We start from the raw sequence: 7,418 nt of genomic DNA on the forward strand, positions 1-7,418 counted from the left end.
ATTTTTTTGAATAAGAACCCTTTGAGAGAATTTGAGTGAATGGCACAGAACGAGTTAGGTTTTGATGTGTACAAACAGTTATAGGAGTAGTTATATGGATAAAACGACGTAATTTATGAATTGATTGGATAGAAAAATACCAAAACAACCTTGATTAAAAACTGTTGGACATGTCTATGGTTTGGACTACAATTCTATGAACAGTTCTAGTTGTTATTGGACCTAAGGTTTTGAACAATTTCCACGAAACCCTTATACGGGTCGTAGTCTTTTCTATGGCTCGTATGGCTAATCTGTATAACCCAAGTCCAAGCTTAAAATTTAACTAAGTCTGGATCACATCTACAAAGACCCTTTTACGGTTCGTAGACCCCTTTACACTTATCATGTTCATTCCTAGACCATTACCAGAGACTTGAAAAATTACAAACTTATCTCAAGTCCTACGACTACCCTTCTACGGCCCGTAGGTTTTCTATGGTCTGTAGATAACTTCCGTAGAATATGCATTAGTGCCGAAAATGTAGTTTTTTCAGTCCAAACTAAACTTCTAATTTATGAGGTATTACAATACATAAATTACTTAAAAAGAATCATATAGACTCAAAACATATCATGAAAATGCATAATTAAGGAGTTCCTTATAATCGACATATATCATTTGAGCTCATGACGCGCAACTTATAATCCATGTTGGATGGGCTGCCCTATATCTTGCCAAAGTATAGAACCATATCTTATGATATGTGGATTCACTATTATGAGCCTCTCAAGGGAAGATCAACCGTAAAAAGGTGAAATATAATCCTACATTGACGTGTAGTTGTGGGACTTGGATTTTCTAAACCTACATCCTCTTGGTACTACATAGTCCTTTCAAAAAAAAAATATTCATATATTGCTCATAGGTATAAAAATCTATTATCATCTTGAATCATATATGAGGCTAGAATCAAAATTCATACATTAAAATAACTTGTTTTTAGGTTGGACGTTGAATGATCATAATAATCACGCTAAAAAAATCAGTATCATAAGGTTTCAAAACCAAAGTAAAACTATTGAGAATAAAAATACTTTAGGCATGAGAGAGAAGAAATACTCTCATTAAAGCCTTACATACCTGAGAGAACGAAGCTCGAAAGAAGAACTTGATTGGAAGCCTCGAAACCCTAGTTTTTATCTTTCTTGCAGTTTCTTTTAACGTTGAAAGTTGTGAGCGTTGAAATAAAAGAAAATTGAGTACTTGATATATTATATTTTCCTAATATAAGTTAAAATGTTAAGGCTTATGCTTAGAAATAATGAGAATATACAAAAGAAATCCTAATTAAAAGTTATCAGATATCTTCCACGATGTCATCTATGGTATGTGGTTTGATTTACGAAATGTAGATCTCATCCGTGAAAGTCAGAATGAAATTTTAAGTCTCATAAGTTTATAATAGCCCAATTTACGACCTGTAAATTAGCTTATAACCCGTGATTGAATCCATGAAAGAGGTTGAAAGTGAGTTTCTGAAGTTCATTCTATGGCCCCAGATTATGGTCCCTAGATGATTTTATGATCAGTAATTGATTCTGTGAAAATCATATAAAAATCACTTTTAGAAGTTTATTTACGAGTTCACATTACAGGTCTTATGTAACACCTCGGGTTTGAGAAAATAGAAAAATGCAGTTTTCTAGAATTTGGTGTCAGAACCAATGGAAGCCACCGATGGATCGTGTTTCAGACCATGGACCCTAGGTGGATCCCGTGGTTTAGTCCAGACTTATGGAAAATTTAGGATCTAAAGATGTCTTTAAAAATGGAATTACCTCGTATTTTACCTTTGAATGAGAAAAAAGAAAAATTCTTAGATTGGTTGAGACATACGGTCGTGGTCCATGGTCCTTTGATGGACCCACTGACCGTAGGTTGGTCCCGTCATTGGGATCCAAAGTTTGATGGCCTCTGATTCCACCCATGGTCAATCAGTATGGTCTTTGGTTGGACTGCAGGTGAGGGTCATCATCTATTTAGAGGAAAATAGTTCTTGGATCAACTTCAAACGGACATATATATCTTTTAGTAAAAAATGAAATAGGTGGCTCTTGATCTATCAATTTAAAAATAATTGAATCCTCTTCCCATCACCACCGAATTTACTAAATTCAAGCTTGGAGAAAAAATTTATGCTCGTTTTAGTGAAACCCTATCGGGTAGAGCATGAAAAAAGACCCTAAATGATGATGAATAGTCCAAACGATGGTATGTCAGTCCTACCATGGATGACCTTCGTCAACTTTAAGTTATGGTCATCTTGGTCTTTTCTCTATGCATTGGGGGCACTTAAACTACGCGTTTGATTCCTAAACTATATCATTTTACTCAATCTAATCTTAATAACCTAGTCAAACATATCCAGAACTCTCATTCTCTAAAAATCATCCAAATTAGAATGAAAATAAGAGAAAGAGGCATTAGTTTCTTTCAAGTAGAGGATTTTCAGACATAGTAGTAGTGGTGTTTCAGTCATCACTTGACTTTCATTATATTATATATATTCAGACTAGTTGGGGGCTTTACCACTTTCAGTTATCCACTGTTTTAGCTTTCACATAATACATATCTTATTTAGTTATTCTTAGTATGCTTGATATCAAGGGTTAGACTTGGGGCATGACATCTTACTTCAACTGCTACTCATAAATGAGGTTCGTTGATACTAGACTCTGAAAATTTTAATGTGGTAGTCTCTGGTAAAACAGTCCTAACTTTTATTCCAAAGTCAAAGTGGTGCAAACTTGGTGGAGTTTGAAAGAATACTCATAGAGCTTAGTTTGATAGGTCATGGACCATCTAATCCATTATATGTTGAGAGATATGATTATTTCAAGTTGAGCCTTGCATGAATTAATGCAAAAACTTAACCGATAAAAATACTTTGAATTTGAGTTGGTGCTTGGAGGTACCTACACTACATCAAAAATGATTATTAGCGGTAATTAATTCTTAATTGCCGCTAAATATATATTTTTAGCAACAAGAAGCACTCTTTATTATATGTCCGTAAAAGTTTTAACGACATTGATTCTAAAGACACTTATTTAATGTCGTTAAAGACTTTAGCACTCTTTATTAATATCAATATTTATTGCTACTAAAAACTGTTTTTGTTATAGTGCTACTACCGTAAAACACATCAAATACACTTGCTACACTTAGTAAATCCTATATATATATATATATATATATATATATACTACAAAAAAACAGCATTTAGCGACGGGTGAAATTCGTCGCTAATCTATGGTATTTCGTCGCTAAATCGGATTTGCGACAGATTGCTGGTTGTTGCTATTTCGCTCGTTAGTAATTTCTTAGAGACAAAAAAATGAGTCCGTCGCAAGTTTAGCGACATATTAGAGACGAATGATATCCGTCGCCACTTGTTAGTGACGGACTGGTCCGTCGTTATACTTATATAGTTCGTTGCTATTTCATAAGTAATTTCGTCATTTCAAATAACTTTGTGACAAAGTTTATGTCACTAATCCGTCACAAAATATTCTGTTATTTGAGCTGGCATATTTGCCACTAAAGTATTTCGTTGCTAATTCGTCGCCAATATTTTTTATAGCAATGACCAAACAGTCATTGAATTTGTTGCTAAAAAATTTCTTATAAAATAATTTCATACATTGCTGAAATAAATTAAACAACATTTACTAAAAATACCTAAAATAACAAATATTCATAAAAGATAATACTTAGACGGTTCAAAATATGTAGACAGTAAAATCCAAATCACATATTTTGGAGCAAAACATAAAAAACAATCTATCAATTATTCTTAAGAGAACTTTTGTTCATCAACTTTTGTAGTATGCTTCACATTGATCAATATCATATTGAGACGTTTTTTCCGTCTTTATATTTTTCCTGTAAATAAAGATAAAGAGAAAGCTTAAAGATTAGTAACAAAATTATATTTAAAATAAAGTATAGTAACATACGGAACCTTTTAGATTAATTAAATGTACTGTACTTTTTTAGCTAACATACATTACATTTATACTTAGATTAAAAATCAGTGAAATGATAATTACATACAACAACAGAGTATTCAAGAATACATGCTATAGGCCTACAACTATACATTAGTCCCCAACAAACACATGAGGAGACAAGTTAGAAAGTAGATATGGACCTAAACTAAAACTTAGTCAGTGATCCCATAAGGGAAAAGAAAAATATTTTTGAGTTATTTATAATATGATGAGGATAATTTTGACCCTTTTTTTGTGAAAAAACTAGATAGAAAAATAAAAAACACTATAATTGACACCTCAAAGTTCAGAGAATCTTGGATGGATTTCAAATGTTTCAAGACCAAACAAATGTAATTCGTATAAATGTCAAGAAAAAAATAGCTACCTGATCCAATTTATTGCTATGTCTATAACAGACACTTTATGCCATAACTCCTTTTGAAAAAATTCATAAACAATGAAACAAAGCAACAATAAGTCCCAACGAGTATCATCGTAACGTAAACTACACAAAAGGATATGCATGTAAGATTGTTTTGTTATGTTTTGTTTTGTTGCCTTCTCGATTTTGCTTAATGGTTACTAGCATCACCCTCTTGGATTAACTAAATGAGAATATGAATTATAAATGACTATCAACTTCTCGTATTATTTTTTTTCTTTAATCTTCTTTTGAGAAAATTCTCCCTCTTTAGACTTATCTTGGTAATTACTTTTGCATCTTATCTGAATTGTGCAAACTGAAACTAATATGATGGAAATCTCCTTATGGGAGATAGACAATAGAGCAATTTTCTTCCTACTTCCCAGTGATAGTCAAGGATTGACTCGATAGGAAGGACTTGAGCTTTCACGTCTCATTAGAAATGCGAAGGGAAACATATTCGAGTCCAATTTGGACTCCACATGAGTTCACATGATACAAAAAAAAAAAATAGGAATAGAACCCAAAATAAGTGTAGCAACAATATTGCATCTAAATCATTCCTCATAACAAACAATGAACATCCAAGGAGGAAGAAAATGAAACAACAAATGTACAATGACTTAAAATCATGTAAAAGTTATAAAAATTAATTCTAGATAAATTTAACCACTACTCATAATAAGTTAATCAGAATTATACTAATTCATCACATTTGGCTCCTAAATAATAACAAAAAAAAGATAGTCAAAGTTAACAATCAATGTTTACAGTGAGCAAATTAAACAAAGAAATGAAAACTTGAATACTACAAAGGATTAAGAAAGGGGTGCACATGGGAAAGACTTGATTAATAATTAAACAGAAGGAGTCAAACTGTGACTCAAACTTTCCAGCTTAAGAAGGCAAATCAGTTAGAGTTAACAAGTCACAAACGGATAAATCCCAAGCACACAACAGGTTCACGAAACACGAAACAGTAAGCTAAGAAAAAAAAAGAAACCAAACAAGAATTAGAGAGATAGTTTCCCTTTCTAATGAGAAATTACATGTATATTTTAAGATAGGTTTCAAACTTCGACTTACATGAACAATTTGAGAGCGTTCATCACAAAAGATTTTTCATCATGAGTGTATGGACGTGCAAATGTAACTCGCTTGGTGTTGGATCTCGATCCTTTTCAATAACCTATACAAAAGATAAATCACCTTTAGATACAATAATATCTATTGTGTAACGTGTGTTTAGATACAAGCGTATATATCATACAACCTAAGGATAGTACTTATATAATTTGTGAAATATATACTTACAAGTTTTCTGCGACATTCTCCAATTGAGATAGTGTCACCCGTGTGAGTCCAACAACAACTTCACGCCCCCCAACATAATGATACACTTGAAATAACAATTTATCTTTATACACTTAAATGCATCAGCTTCAATGTGAACTGAAAAGGGAGGAAGGGGGCATAAAAGAGACAAATATAAAATTGCTAACACAAAGTTGAGGGAATCAAGGATAATGACAATGAATAGAAGAACACATTGGTCTTTGATGGATCTTATAGAAATGCCACCATATTGTACAGAACGTGCTTATCCTTTTGAACTACTCGAATTGCTTCTGTTGATTTATATTACCCTATCTATAAGTTCCACCTGAAAAAAACAATCAAATCACATATTTTGATTGCTTACTATCTCTCACAAACGTCAAGAGGTGGCATCTGACTTGAGTTAAAGAAATTCAAGTTAAGTTAACATCATTCTCATGAAAGCCATAGATTACTTGTTTTGGAACAATTGCTTTAATATAGCTTTCAAGAAAATAGATAAAACCAAATTACAGAAGAATTGTTGTCATTTTATTCCTTAAGCTCTTAGTGTTTCGATAAAAGATATGATAAGAATGTTTTATTTAGAGAGCATTGAAGGAAATGGTTTCTTCACCTAAAATCCTCATAGAGCTCCTATGACTGAAATTGTTGTTGTGTTCTCCCTCGCTTTTATCCTATGTTGCTCGCTGGATTTGGATGTTGTCGGTGCTCACTATCGCTGCTCGCTGCGTGTAGCTAAAGTTGCTGTTCTTTTTTGCCGGAGAGAGAGGCAACTGATGGCACTATCTTTGTGTTGCTGCTATAGCCGGACGGAGATCACCTGGTCACCTAATTGCTTGCCGATTAGAGCTTCTGCCAGCGAAGGAGGTTCGCTGGTGGTCTTTGCAAGTCTTCCAGAGCTCACCATTGTTGTTCACTGCTCGGTCTCCAGGCTGCAAAGGCAAAAAGGAAGAACGGAGAAGAAGGCAAACAAGGTCTGGGCGGCGGACTTGTAGAGGAGAGGAGGAGAATGAAGAAAATAAGGGATTTGGGATCTTTTGTATAAGATGGAAAAACAAGGGTCTTAAATCAGGACCATTGATAAATTCGGATGACCGGATGAGATTGACTCTTGGAGTTTGATAAATTATAATGGACAAATAAGATTAAATGAGAGTAATGGAAATCTGAAATTGGAGTTTGCAACAGAATTAGACACGGATTCTAAAATCCATCACTTTTAAATAAATATATATATTTAGAAAAAATATATTGACGGATACTTTCGTCACTATGTGATATAATTTTTATATAAAATATATTTGATAGTTCAACCTTTTTCGTCACTAATTTCGTCGCCCAATATTAATTAAATTTGTCACCACTATTTTGTCACTAAATCCGTAGGGAAAATTAGGCCCCAAATTTTCGCGCTAATATTTAGCGACAGACTATATATTCCGTTGTAAATCTGTTGCTATATTATGAATCAAAATATTATTTGTTAATTTTACAACAAAATGGTTATTCCGTCATAAATCCGTCGTTATATAGTGCCGGAATACTGATCGTCACTAATATTCGTCGCTAAAAATTATTTTTTTAGTAGTGATATATATATATATATATATATATA

The sequence above is a fragment of the Solanum pennellii genome, chromosome 9 (genome assembly GCF_001406875.1).
Source record: "Solanum pennellii chromosome 9, SPENNV200".
NCBI classification, from domain to species: domain Eukaryota; kingdom Viridiplantae; phylum Streptophyta; class Magnoliopsida; order Solanales; family Solanaceae; genus Solanum; species Solanum pennellii.